The sequence below is a fragment of the Equus caballus genome, chromosome 14 (assembly GCF_041296265.1).
Source record: "Equus caballus isolate H_3958 breed thoroughbred chromosome 14, TB-T2T, whole genome shotgun sequence".
Taxonomy (NCBI): domain Eukaryota; kingdom Metazoa; phylum Chordata; class Mammalia; order Perissodactyla; family Equidae; genus Equus; species Equus caballus.
The window spans coordinates 66,030,092-66,045,196 of record NC_091697.1 but is presented as its reverse complement, the minus strand read 5'-3'; positions in this window follow the sequence as shown (position 1 = coordinate 66,045,196).

Genomic DNA, 15,105 nt, shown 5'->3' with positions numbered 1-15,105 from the left:
GGTGAGGATGTGGAGAAACTGGATCACTCACACAGCACTCATGGAAATGTAAAATGGTTCAGTCACTCTGGAAAACAGTTTGGCAGCTTCTTAAAAAATTAAACATCTGACTACTATACAGCCAAGCAATTGCATTCCTGGGCATTTGTCCCAGAAAAATGAAAACTCACATTTACACAGAAACCTGTACTCAAATGTTCACAGCAGCCTTATTCATTATAACTAAAAACTGGAATCAGCTGATGTGTCTTTCAACAGGTGAATGGTTAAAAAAACTGCAGTAAATATATAGCATGGAATACTACTTAGCAATAAAAAGGAATGGACTGTTGATACATGCAACAACTTGGATGAAGCATCAGAAAATTATGCTGAGCAAAAAAAGCCAATCCTAAAGAGCTACATACTGTACGGTTCCATTTATATAACACTTTTGAAATAACAAACTTCTAGAAATGGAGGACAGATTAATGGTTGCCAGGGATTGGGGTGATGAGGGTTGTTTTGGAGGGGGAGGTAGGAGAGGAGTGTGGTTATAAAAGGTAACTTTTGTTAAAAAAAATAGGGATCCTTGTGGTGTTCAGTATCATAACTGTGGTGTGTATATGAACCTACACAAATGATAATATTGTAGAGAACTTCACACTCACATGCACACACAAATAAGTACAAGAAAAACTGGGGAAATCTGAATGAAATTGGTTGATTTTATTCAAGTCAATATCCTCAGTGTGATATTATACCATAATTTAGCAAAATGTTATCATTGGGGTAAACTGGGAATAGTGTACAAGAGATCTCTCTGAATTATTTTGTATAATTGCATGTGAATCTATAATTATTTTAATAAAAACTTCAATTAGAAGAAGTGAAAGCCAGTTTTATACCTTGAAGCCTGAAGTTGGTATATTTAGGACAATTAAAATGAAGTCAGTTGCAAATTTATAGACCTTATTGGTCTAATTTCAGAAGCTGAAAAACATGGACAGAATAAAATAGTTTGAGATGATTTTATATAGATGATCCACCCATAAGGGGTTCCTCCAGGTAATTAGGATATTCATCACTACACCTAAGCTTTAGGGAAATTCACGCCCTACCAAAAATGTTCTTTGGTGCCTCTGACAGACATTTAATATAGTGTTTGGAAATTGGCTGCTATCATTGCTACCATCAGTGACTGACAATTTTTTGAGGTGTTTTTGAAGGAAAGATTCCTGTATAAATTCAAGTTCCTCCAAATATTTTTAATTTCCCAGGAAGAATCTCTCATTATATTCAAATTTTGTGTCCTCAAGAAAACATAATTTTTAATAAAAGTACAAATTATAAGAAAAGCATAGCCATATATTACAGCTATTTTCCATTTTTGTGCTGAACCAAGTCATGATGTAATCCATTGGGACATTAAGTTCTCTACACTGCCAACTTTATCCTGTTTATAATAATTAACGTCATTGTAAGCAATGTGTAACATAAGTCATTTCAAGACATACAAACTCTCACCTGTCTGATGCTTCTTTCAGCACATTTTCAAGAGTCTTCCTATAACCAACTTTCAAACATGAATTTTTAGCGCGATGCTTTATAAGATACCTTATCTTCTATTGTCTCCCCTAGCATGGATTAGAAGATTGGAAGAGAGATGAAAGGGGATAGATTAAAATATCAGTTTGTGCTAAGAATCTTTTTTTCTCCAGAAGATGAATATATAGAACAGACCACAAATAGATAAACTTATGTCTGACAGTAAGCCACATAGTTTGGTAAATCAGTATGGTTTTCACCATGATGTCGTAATATGATTTCCATTTGGGTTTAGTTCTGAGGTTTTAATCTTGTTCATCCCTAGTATATAGAAATTTATTTAAGGGTTTAAGTCTAATCTGGGGTAGGTCTAGGGGGGCAGTAAGGATTCTAAAACAACAACAACAACAATAATAAGTTAATGTATAAGAATGCAGTGGAGTTAATTCACACGCATAAGCAGACCAGAAATTACAGGCCTAAAAGCCCTTCAACTTGGAAATGGTCTGAGTCAGCTAGAATTCCCCTGGCACTCTCACCTCCAAGAGTCAGAGGGAACCAGATAAATTCTCAGAAGCACATATGCAATTGGAGCGGTGGGCATGTTGCCAACACAATCTCTCCATGGTGATCATCTTGTAACATCAAGCATAAGAGAATTGTCAGCTCATGAAAGACAAAGCAAATGTGAAGGGATGCTTCAATATCCAAAATGCAGAGATTTTAGTTAGTATTTTAAAAATACATGTTAATATTAGATATTTTGTAGTTGGTACTAATTTTATAGGCATTGTAAGTTCTATTACTATTTTGACTTTTAACAGTCATTGTATTACCTGTTAATCTTTCCAAAATGTACTCCATGACCTTTAAACTCTTGAGAATTAATTAAAATAAAATTAAATGGTATCTTCAGCATCAGAGAACAATTTCAATAATAAGGAAAAATAAAAGAAGAGCCTTATTTTCAGGATTTTTTGTTATCAAAAGGATATTATTATAGAAAAGAATATTTTGTGATCCCTAACAGAAAAAAGAGTAAAGGAAAAAAGCTAATCTTGGTCAGCATCAATATCCAGAATTTCTTTCCTAGAACATACATTAACACCAAGAAATATTCTTAGTATGGTAATAAGGCAGATTAAAACAGTGGTGTGCTGGACAGCCAATTGTTAAATAATGAGGAGTTTTGTAAGATGGTTGATGTCACATTGGTAGCTTGGAATTGGCCATAGTGGGAATATTTACACCATAGAAATTAGGAAATTCTACAAATTATAGCTCCCCTCTCATCCCCAGAAAGCCAGTTGTTAAACATTTACTAAGATTGTTGGAGAAGTGGCCTCTTACTTTTGTGATTTTGAGATGAGGAACTGAGGAGGGTCCTACCTATCTTAAAATAACTTCTTAACTAGTTTGCCACGATAAGCACTGGGCTGCTCTTAGATAGAGAATTGTATTCAGAAAGTCTGTCTGATAGTGAGCTATGATTTGGAAAAGTACAATAAATTGCTTGTATATAGTCTTATATAGTGTACAAAGTTCTCAACATGGTTGGTGTCATTTGATCTTTACAACAATCCTAGAAAGCAAGTTTCATTATTGTTCTCCTTTTCCAGGTGTGGTAACTGAGGCTCAAGTGGATTTAGTATCTTGTCCAAGGTTACATACCAGTGACGAAACAGACAAACTTTGGTCTTCTAACTTCAGAATACCTTCCGCTACTTCATGTTTCAGAAGGAAAAGTGCACTAAGTTGGGCATATAGGGCTAAGTTGGTTTGGATTGGAAAATCTGGGTTTGAGAAGGGTGTAGAGTATAAACCTCTCCTCCAATAATGGGTAAAGCTGTGCCAAGTAACCAGCGAACAATAAGATGGCACCAGGTGCTTAAGTAGCGAATTGCCCAGAAGGAGAAACTATAATATCAAAAGAAGGCTAGGAATTGTGCCAAAATCAAAGCTGTCAATTAAAAAAAAGGAGCCAATTTTGAATGTCGGTTTAAACCCCAGGGAGTTGCATTCATCTCAGGCACTGCTTTAGGCCTCTATCAGTCAGTGTCCAGTCAGGAAAATAGAAATCACTCTAGGTATTTCAAACACAGGTGATTTAATGAAGACATTTTTTAAAAAATGAAAGTATAATAAGATCTGGAGGATAAGATAGGGAAGGTGATGTCTAGAAATTAATAATTGAAGGAAGTTGCACTGACTCCTAACCTTGAAGATATTTAGACAGCTAACTTTGTTCAAGAGTCACCTTAGCAATTCATATCATTCTAGTTAATTGAGTGGTTTGTGTAATGTATTAAGGTGGGTCTGTTTGGCAAACAGGAAAGGTGACGATCGGGGAGAAATTATCCTAGGGGTTTAGTTCGAATGTAGAGAGACCACGATGAAGATAATTTGAACCAAAGAGTGATCTTGGAATTAGCTCAGGTTCTAAAAGTGGGATTAATGTGGGATTAGTTTCAGAACACTTAGATAAGCTTCTAAAGACAGAAGTTCCCGTTGCTTCCTGTGCTTTACTTCCAGTAATTTTACCAATCTGGTCATCGTCACCCAATCTGAGAGCATGTGAAATTCTTCAGGATCTGCTTCAGAGTGATCTGGAAGTCCACACCTTGTAAAAAGACATGGAATTAAAGGTGAAAAAAATCCACTTACTTCACCAAAGATCAACAAAACTTTACTCTGAAAAGCACGTGGGTCCAGAAAGATTTTTTTTTTTTTTTGAGGATGATTAGCCCTGACCTAACATCTGCTGCTCCTCCTCTTTTTGCTGAGGACGATTGGCCCAGAGCTAACATCCGTGCCCATCTTCCTCTACCTTTTTATATGTGGGACACCTGCCACAGTGTGGCTTGATAAGTGGTGCATAGGGCCACGCCTGGGATCTGAACTGGCAAACCCTGGGCCACTGAAGCTAAGTGCGGAAACTTAACTGCTATGCCACCGGGCCAGCCCCCCAAGAGATTTTTGAAGGTTAACGTGGTTGAATTTGTTTGCTCATATGAGGTAATATAGAATCAATGTCACTACAAGTGTGTGCGTGTTAGGGACGGTAGTGGTGGATGGATATCATACAAAACAACTACACTCCACAACAAAACAACTACATATCTTTCTATTATATATTATGTACATAAACATATTTATATATTATATATATTATGTATGCATATATACACTATATAACATATATTACATATCTAAAGGCATATTATGCATACATACACATATATGAACACACAAACACACATATTTAGAATGTAGATAGTTATAACTTATAGTGACACCCTTTATGACTGCCCACCCCATCTTGGATCTTGTTCAGGCTAGCCCAATAGTATGGTGGCAGTCTCATGCCACATTAGAGAATCCATAAGACATATAATCTACTTGCAGACAGTAGAGAGATGTATGGGAAACTCATATTAGTGAGACCACAATGAAGAGATCATAAAGAGAAAAAATAAGTTTGAGGCAAGAAAAGGGTAAGAATTAGAACTTTGGGGGCACTGGAATGTCTACATCACCGTGCTAGGTCATTTTGAAACACATTTTGTTTTTCAGGAGCATGGATTTGGGAACCGACAATAAATTCATCTTAGTTACACTGCTCCAGCTTGAGACTTGACAAAGATTTAAGCTGATTCTCACATTTTTACCTCGGACTTTTCAGGCTGTTAGAATCTCTGCCACTCTACATGTGAAATTTCTGTATTAAGTGGGGGAAAGCATGCAGAGAGAAAAGCCAAGAAACAACTAAAACGTCTTGGGATCTCAATTTTACTTACAAAATTTTGACTCTCTAACATCTGCTCCCCTGCATTCCTCAAGACAGTGAGTATGGGGATCTGCTCAAAGGAGAGGTGACATGGCATTCACCAAAGGGGAACAGAATGAGGAAGGTGGCAGTTTTCTTTCACTCTCCCCACAACAAAACCACATCCCTTCGTTGGAAGGCAGTCTAGCTGAGTAGCATCAAATCGTCAGAAAAAAGACCCTGACTTCACCCTCACTGTGGACTTTCCAGTCCATGACAGGGGAATTTTAAATTCTGATCATTTGACATTTGATAATCTTCACTTAGCCTAGGGAAAGGCTGCTGGCTTTGAGAAAGAAAAGTTGTGTCACAACACACATACACACACTCACTCACACACATTAATTAAAATATATTCTGAATCTAACACCTCTCATCACCTCCATTATTACCTCGCTGGTCCTAGCCATCACGTGCGTGCACTGTTACAACAGTCCCCTAAACACCTGCCCTTACAGAGAGATCTTCAGATGTAAATCAAATTATGTCAAGCTCCTTCTTAAAGGCTCCAGGGGCTTTCTTTTACATTTCTCTTGTGTAAAATGGATTTTTAAAAAGTACCTACTTTCTGGGATTCTGAAAATTAAATAAGTACTTGGTATATAGTAGGCACTCAAATGTTCAGTAGTATCATTGCTGTTATTATTATATTTATTCAATGTGGAATGAGTTGACAGTTATTTTGTACATATATTTTTTTCAATTACTAGTCATGGTTCCATTGATAATTGCTTGGGAGAATGATTAACCATTGCTAAATAAGTATTTCCCTGCTACTACACATTTTGGAGCAATATATATAGAATGCCCATGTGAAAATCAGTTTCATATGCAAATGATCACCTGCCCTTGCTTCTTTGTTTGAGCTTATATTTGAAAATACTGTCTGTTTTCTCTGAGCAAAATATCTTAATTTAATAGCACATTTCTCCTACTTGATAGCCATATGGGGAACTCCTTGTACCTCAGTTTGGGCTGCTCGAAAAGATGAATGCATTTCTCCTTGAAGTGCCCCTCAGGAACCCCTAGTATGAAATCCAGGAGTCCTGTATTGAGGTCCAGACAAAGCCAAATATACTCCCCAAATCTGGGGAAAAAACCTAACAATTTTCAGGGGATGTGCTAAATAGATAGACAAACAATTTTTTTCCACATACTTTCTGTACTCTTCTTCATTATCAAAGGAACCAAGGCAGTTAACAAAAATACTAATAGTATAGCAAGAGAAAAATAAAAAGGGGAAATAAGAATATAGAAAACAAGATTATTCCAGACTTAGCTCACCAACATGCATGTCATAAGGTAAGTGGACTACCTAGAAATGGGCTCCCAAGTTAGCTCTCGGCTTCCTGGAAATCAGCCCCAAGAGTAAATATGAGTTAAATGACTTATGACATTTGTAGGATGAAAACAAACCAGCTGTTTAAAAGAAGCATAGTTCTTCCTGGCACTGTAACTTAAAAGAAATTTGTTCCTTGAGTCCTCATGTAGAAGATATGATGTGATGTAGGAAATATCCTTAAAAATCTTCCTTCAGTAATTACTATAATGAGTTTCATAGGGCTGTTTCTTACAATGTCCCTCAGTATAAGCCATGTCATAACAGAAAGGAACAGTTTGGTAAAGCAAGTTTATGAAGGTGTATTTTGGGGGTATGGAGGAGACACAAAGTAATGTGGGCCGTATACACTCAACTAAATCCAATGATAAATTGAGAGTAATGGGAGAAATCAGACTGCACATTTTTTAGAAAATCCTCCAAAAATATTTTTTAAGATAAATTTTCAGTATTATGCAACAAGGTACTTTAAAATTATACTCTCAAACAAACACCTCTCTTGCTAATTAATGGTAGACTCATTAATTAGATTAACATCCTCTTATCAAAGCTAAGCATAATGAGGACATGTTAGAATAGACAGTATCTAATTTCAAACAGTGTAACTTCCTATGGAGTCCTCAAGGATAAACTAGTTGAAAAGAGTGCCTCGTCTATAGACTTGTAAGCAGTTAAAAGTTGGAGAATGTTTACTAAAAATAATTATTAATAACTGTTTGTGTACCTATATGGCTGAAAAGACCAATATATATAACGAAGCCAATTGTAGACAAGTAAATACTGATTCTTTGGCTTTAAGAACCTCTCATTCTTTGGGACTTGACATTTGGAATAAGAGTTGATTAAGAAGTATCTGACAGGGCTGGCCACATGGCCAAGTGGTTAAGTTCGCATGCTGTGCTTCAGCAGCCCTGGATTCACAGGTTCAGATCCTGGGCAGGGACCTAGCATCCCTCACCAAGTCATGCTGAGGTGGCGTCCCACATAGAAGAACTAGAAGAACCTCCAACTAGGATATACAACTATGTACTGGGGGACTTTGGGGAAGAAAAAAAAAAAGAGGAAGATTGGCAACAGATGTTAGTTCAGGGCCAATCTTCCTCACCAAAAAAAAAAAGGAAGAAAAGAAGTATCTGACTAGAGACCCTAGTAATTCTCTGACTGGTGTTGTTTCCTGTGAGTAGTATAACTCTTGAGGCTGTGCTTCAAAAAAGGTCTTAGAGTTTTCCTTCAGCCTATTCTTCTCCATTCCTCTCTCATACACATACTTACAGTTGCTCTAATTCAGCTTGACATAAATTACTAATTTAGGATCCCTCTTCCCCTCACTTTCTTCCTCCCTCCTTTCTTTCTTCCTTCCCTTCTTCCTTCTTACTTTGCCCAAACAGGTTCAATCTGGTGGGGTAGTACTGTAGTAAATAATCCCTCAGTCTGATAGTATGTGCCAGGGTCTGCTTATTCCCATCTCCCGCTACTTTATGAAAAGCAGCATAAATACATGGACTTTGGAGTCAGACATACCTGTATTCAAGTCCTAGCACTGCCACTTGCTAGCTGAGTGACCTAAACACTTTGCTTAAACTCTGAGTCTTCCCTTTCTCATCTATGAAAAGGAGAAAATGATACCCCACCTATGATAATTAAAAGAGATGTTTTCTAGAAAGTGCCTGAGACTCTTTAGACATTCAGTAGTTGTTCATTTCACTCTATGCCATTTACTTTTACATAAGGCTTGTAGGCAATACTGATAAAATTATTCTAAGAGTGACATCTGTAAGCAGTGGGTCCTTGTCTCAGCAACAGGGCTTAGGCTCTACCTCCTTTTTAAAAAACTCAAACCCTTCTATTTGCCTTGGTACTTATGTTAGGCACAATAATGGTCCCCCAAAGATATCACATCCTAATCCCCAGAACCTGTGACTATATTATCTCACAGCAAAAGGGGCTTTGCATTAAGATTAAGTCGAGGATTTTGAGATGGGGAGATTATCCTGGATTATCCTCAGTGGACTCAATGCAATCACAGGAGTTCTTATAAGTGAAAGAGGAAGTGAGGAGAGTGAGTCAGAGGAGACGTGATGACGGAAGCAGAATTCAGTGTGATGTGATGCTGGCTTTGAAGATGGACGAGACTATAAAACAGGGAATGCAGGAAGCCTCGAGAATCTAGAAAACACAAAGAAAAGAATTCTCTCCTATAAAGTGTCCAGAAAGAACACAGATCTGCCAACACCAAGACCTTAGTTCAGTGAGAACCATTTTGGACTTCTGATCGCCAGACCTGGAACATAATAAATTTGTGTTGTTTTAAGCTGCTAAATTTGTGGTAACCTGTAACCGCAGCAATAGGAAACCAATCTTGTGCTGTTTTCTGCTTGTCTTTCTTCCAAAGGCTCTGCTATTTGTAAAGTGTAGGGGCTAAAGGTGCTCATTGCAACCGAGTTGGGCTTGTTTCTCGGCCTTTTCAATGGACTGAGTTAAGAAATTTCTATATAAAATACCTGTGAGTTCATAATGATATTTCCCATTCGAATTCAAGATTATAGGCTGGCTAGTTGGTCTCTTTTTTGATCAGCATCAACATCAGGGATGGCAGAATTAGAATGTACCATAATTACTCATTTTTATTTATCCCACATTACACACATAACAGTCTGAGAAAAACATCAACACTACCACCAAAAATATGATTCCTGAAAAGTTAAAAAAATCTTTTCTGCAATTTTTTCGTCCTTAGGATATATCTCATGATAGACATACAGTCAAATTACTATATTTTGAAGTCACTTTGAATTATGAGTTTTTAAAAAATCATTTTACATGTGTAGGATAAGATCATCATTCTTTCCCTCTATTTACCAATCATCATCCCAATATACGGTAGATAATTATTTTTATTGTTTTGAGCAATGTTTTAGTCTATTGAGTTTAATAATAATAATAATGAACATTTATTATAATAATCAGATTGGGTTTTCTGGTATCTGGAAAAGCATTTGAAAGCCAGTCTCTATTTTCTTTTTTGCAGCGTTGATCATGACTCAGTAGCCTGTTCCACGCCACTGATAGATTTCCAGTGAGATGTTAATGTCTGGCTTAAAGGCATGCAGGAGGAGACTGAGAACTGCAGCTCTGCCTTGTAGCCCAAACAACGAGATTTTCTTTAATATTCCAAGACCAGGACTAAGTTGATTAGGTAGCTCGCGAAGAACAAGGCCTACCCTATCACTAAGTACTCAAATAGCTGTAGTAACTTTAGAATACGGAATTTATTTCGTTGTAAAGAGACCAAGCTGATTTCTCTTTGCTGATGATAGTCAACAAGATCAGGAGAGCACAGGTAATATACGGAAGGGAAATGAGACACAGGGCGATATTGGCTGTCATTATCATCAATATAAATTGATGAGCATACACTAATATGCATCAGAGTAACAATTCTAGAAAGCAGCAAGTATGGACATTTGGTTGAAGTTTCTTCTCAGTTAGATCAGGTCACCCAAGCTGGCAGAACACAAAGCATTAAGTCGCAGTCCAAAGGGTTAGGTCTGCTGCAATTGGCAGGGTATCAGCCAGAAGCTGAGGTAGGGCTGCCTGGGGACTGAAGGCAGCTGCATTGGAATACAAAGCTTTGGCAAGGTGTGGCCAGCTTTGTCAGTTAGGAGAATACAAACCTGAAGCCAGGGAGCCTCACATCACAGTGAGACAGTCAGAGATTCTATTAGGGTCAAGCCAAAGAAGTGAAGCAGGACTGAACTACTGCTTGGAATTCAAGTGTTCATGTGGACACAGAGCCAGACCACACAAGAAAGGATACAAGTAGAAGAGACAGCAGCGAGCGGAACCAAAAGCCGGGAAAGAAAGCCTAGTGATCAGGATTCTTCAGCTGCAAACAACAGAAATTTACTCTGAGTAAGGCAAGAAAAACAGAATTGAGGGAAAGGCAAGGGTCGGGGGGCGGGGTGGGGGAGTCTCACAGAAGTGACAAGAAACTGGAAGTCCTGGTTTGGGCAGAACCCAAAATGTTCCAAAGGCTGGGAAGTAGGATCATAGCCACTGTCCTATGGCAGGAACTGCGTGGTCAGGGTGCTGCTCTGGGGATGGAATGCCATTCCACCTCTTTTTAGATTCTACATCCTTCTGCTCACCATTCAAATCTAGGGAGAGAGCATCCATTTGGCATTGTTTAGGCAATACATCCCCCAATACTCCTCCCCCACCTCATAGCACACCTAGAGGAAGGCAGAGCCCCTGGTCATGGAATACAAGGAAAAGGAGAAAGTTCATCAAAAGGAAGTCTGGGTGCTGTTACGAGAGGGCAAACAGATGCTGGACAGCCAATATACCACAAATGTCCAAGTATACATGGTAAAATCAAGAAAAATAGGGCCTGGAGCAATTTTAAATAAAGCTTTGCCTCAAGACCACAAATCCAGTTCCACAAATCTCCGACTTTTAAAGCTAGGAAACAGCTTGGGACCTGATATTTCCAACTTTTGATTACCATTCATGTTGGACAGAAAATGCAGGTTCCTAGAGGTCACATAGTAACAATAAACATATATGTAGTGCTTACTGTATGTCAGACACTGTGGTGTGTGCATTACAGATATATCATTGCATTTAATCTTCCTGATATCAACATGATGTAGGTACTACTGACTCATTCTGTAAATAAGCCAACTGAGGTTACGACTACTTAAATTGTGCAAGGAAGGAAAAGAGAAGGCAAGTGGTATAATCCTAATTATAGCAGAAGTAGAATGAGAACTAAATGGAAGTGAGTGTTCTAAGACATCATCCTGCGTCAGTTTTTAACTTCTGTTGACCTTGTGATCTTGTTCAGTCAGATATGGCATCAATAGCATAATAGGAACAGGTGGGAGGACGAAGCCATGTGAGCCTGGTGAAGAGAGGGATAGAGTTAAGGCCAAGCATGACAGAGACTAAAGAAATGTAATTAGACACAAATGCTGACCCCAACAAGTCCTCTGTTCACTGTCCAAAAGGCACATGAAGTTCAGACATGGCTTAGGCAAGCTTTGGCACCAATGTGGTCCTGACCAGAAGGATATCGTAATCCAGTCATCCTAGTCAGTGGGTGACATTTGAAGAAGTTTGGTAGTTTGAAGGTAATTCATTATAGCAGGACCCTAGCAGTGACCTAGGGTCTGGTCAGAACTGGGACTAGTGAACAACTATCTAAACAAGCTTATACCTTCTCCACATTGGATGGGGTTCTGGAAAAGGCTGAAGTTCCAATTAGAACAGGAAACCAAAGGAGAAGTCCAGTGCTATAGAGTGGAAAAGGATTATAGGGAATAACAGATACGGGAGTTAGAAGCCTACACTCTAATCCAGAGTTCTTACTTGGCACTCTGCTTCGTCAGCCAGAGGCCTGCATGATTCCTATGGGTCAGGATTGATGAGACACTCAGGCTTGGTCAGATTTGGCTTGCAAGCAGGGATGGGCTCTTGAGGTAGACATCAAGAAATATAACTGTGGGGAGGAAAAGGGACCGGGGAGGGAAAATGGAGCAGGGACTAATCTTTATGACCACCTCCAAATCTTAGATTCATATATGGCCCAGAATTAAGGCTGTTTTTGAAACTATTACCAAAAAAAATCACAGCTTTATCTAACTCTTCCATTTATCACAAAACAGCATTCTTTGGGTAGTCAAACTTGCTTAAAAGCTGCCAAGATTCAGACCTGCTAATGGAAAAAAACAAATTAAATTGCCTAGCTAGAAATTTAGCCACTTTTTTGGGCAAGACACTTCTACACTTTTCATAGTGTTTATAGCTTTTCTCTATAGACAGTTTTATTAAAATTCGTTAAGAATGTATTCTTTTCCTCCACAAGATTTTAACATTATGTTGTCCACAAATTGTCTTCTCTCATTAACATCTTGTCTAACTTTTACTTCCTTTTTAATTTATAGATAATATACACTGTACATAGAAAGTATTCCTTTGAAGAATTCTATCGATTGAATTGTGTACCCCCGTAATTCGTATGTTGATGCCCTAACCCCTAATGTGATGGTATTTAGAGATGAGGTCTTTGGAGATAATTAGGTTTAGGTGAAGTCACGAGGGTGGATCCTCATGATGGGATTAGTGCCCTTTTAAGAAAAGGAAGAGAGACATCATGTTTGGAGGAAAGGCCCTAGGAGCACACAGTGAGAAGGCAGCCAGGAAGAGAGCTATCACCAGAAGCCCACTGTGCTGGCACCCTGATCTCAACACTTACAGCCTTCAGAACTGTGAGAAAAAAATTTCTGTTCTTTAAGCCACCCAGTCTATGGTATTTTGTTATGTCAGCCCCAGCTAAGGCAAGGAATCTTAAAGATGTGATTTTATTAAACATTACCGAAGATTATTATTATAAAATACAATATAGTCTCTCAGAAAAGTTTTGTGATTTTGTCCTTTCATTTTTCCATCTACAAAATACTTGAAATCATCATTCCAGGGATGCATAAACCAGTGTCTTGACCTTCTCTAGCTGTACTCATGAAACAATCCAAAAGAAAAGTTGCTAAGTTACAGCTTCCCCCAAACCTGACCTAGCTGCTGTCTATGACTGGCTTTCTCCCAGAATGCTTTCTTTCTCTCCCCTTGACTGCAGGCTTGACTGGGGAAGACATTACTTTCCTGGTTTTAGTAAAACATGTTGCTCTGCTCCGAGGTTCTGGCTATTGTTGCAATGTCTCATTTTGCATCTTTTCTGTTTCTACTTGACCTCTTACTTTTTCTTAATTACATCTATCCTCCAGTTAGTTTACCTTAAGGATAATACTAAAAAAGAAAGAGTTTGCCAATGCCTCAGGCTTTACTGTGTGTCAACCCATAAATCACCATGCTAGGTTTACCATTAGAGTTAAATAAAATATTTGGAAGAAAAAAATGAAGGTTTCTCCTATTTTTATTTTGAAAAGCTTTTTGTAAATATCTTTACCTCATAATTTTGTATTTCATATTTAGCAAGTTATCACTTATCACATCATCTTGGGCAAGTCACTCTCTTTGAAACCATCATTCCTCATTCCTAACGAGGGAAAAATAACAATAGCTGCTATATTACTTCGGTTACGGTATTATTACGGTTGTGAGAATCAGATGGAATAATATAAACCAGAGTTTGTACAAATGTTGGTTGTTAACATTGTTAAGTGGAATTATCTGCCTGTATTTAATTCAGGAAGATTGGCCACATAGTTGATACAATGCACCAACATAGAGTGCTAGTTTAATCTTTGGTGCTTATTTGTATTTCAGGGGTATTTCTTGATCAATTTGTGCAAAACAAGTTTGGCTTAGGAGAGTATTTTAATAGTATGAATGAGGGGTGAGGGGAGAAAATGATTATAGGACAGATTCTTAGTTCTCTCATAATCTTTAATGGTACACTGGAAACATTTATCAGATTTCTCTTTTGACAAAATGCTTTCTTTTCACGTCCTACAAGTGTTTTGTTTGAAAGAGAGAATGGTAGGTATATTTTGTGGAAAGTAAAGCTGCCCATTTTCCCTTCTCTGTAAGCAGTTAGGCTTCAAGTGGGAGAAAGAAGGAAATGGAATAGTTCTCCTGCTTCAAACTCTAATTGAAGGCCTTAACCCTATACTCTCTCCATTTGGTGTATGTGTTGTGGATGCGTGTTTTGGCGCCGTTGGGTAGCCAAGGTGAGTGAGCAGAGGGGTAAGAGGAAGAGAAATAGCAACAGAAGTAAAGAATCAAAAGATGTAAGGGAGACGCGAACATTTACAATGTCTCAAATGTGAAAACCAAAGGCACCAGAAATTTTGCTTTCTTCTTCTTCTCTCCTCAAACACCCACTTGATAAATTCTGGTTTTTTCCCTAAGAAATTCATGATAGTCTTAGACTGAAGTCATTTCGAAGTAACTTCCCCCCTCATTTTAATAGAAACATGAGTCTTTAAACACAGTGCAGGATATGGTTTTTCTTCATGCACACGTTATTGTCCAACTTTTGAAAGGACTTTAGAAGTAAGAATAACAATTTTTTAAAAATTTATGGTTTGAATCCTTCACAATGCCTTCATGGTGGATCGATTTCCATAGAGGTCTTCCAAAGTGCCATATCTTCACTCCAGTTAACCAACTATAAGAGGGAGGAAGAATGTAATCTTCTGACTTTTCTACGTGGGCTGAGTGGACTGGAAAGCATCCTCAGAAAATATGGGTTCTAGTTTGAGTTCTACAACTTGATGATTTAAGTAATGTTTGTCCTTTTGGAACTTCCGGACGTTCAGTGGAAAAACTACCACCTTATACAGTTCAGAGGATTACCTGAGCTCACAAATGTAATTCTCTATAGACAGAAAATGGAATGCAAACGTGAACCACGAGTCATATTTCCAAGCAGTCGAATCCCTGATATTAGCAC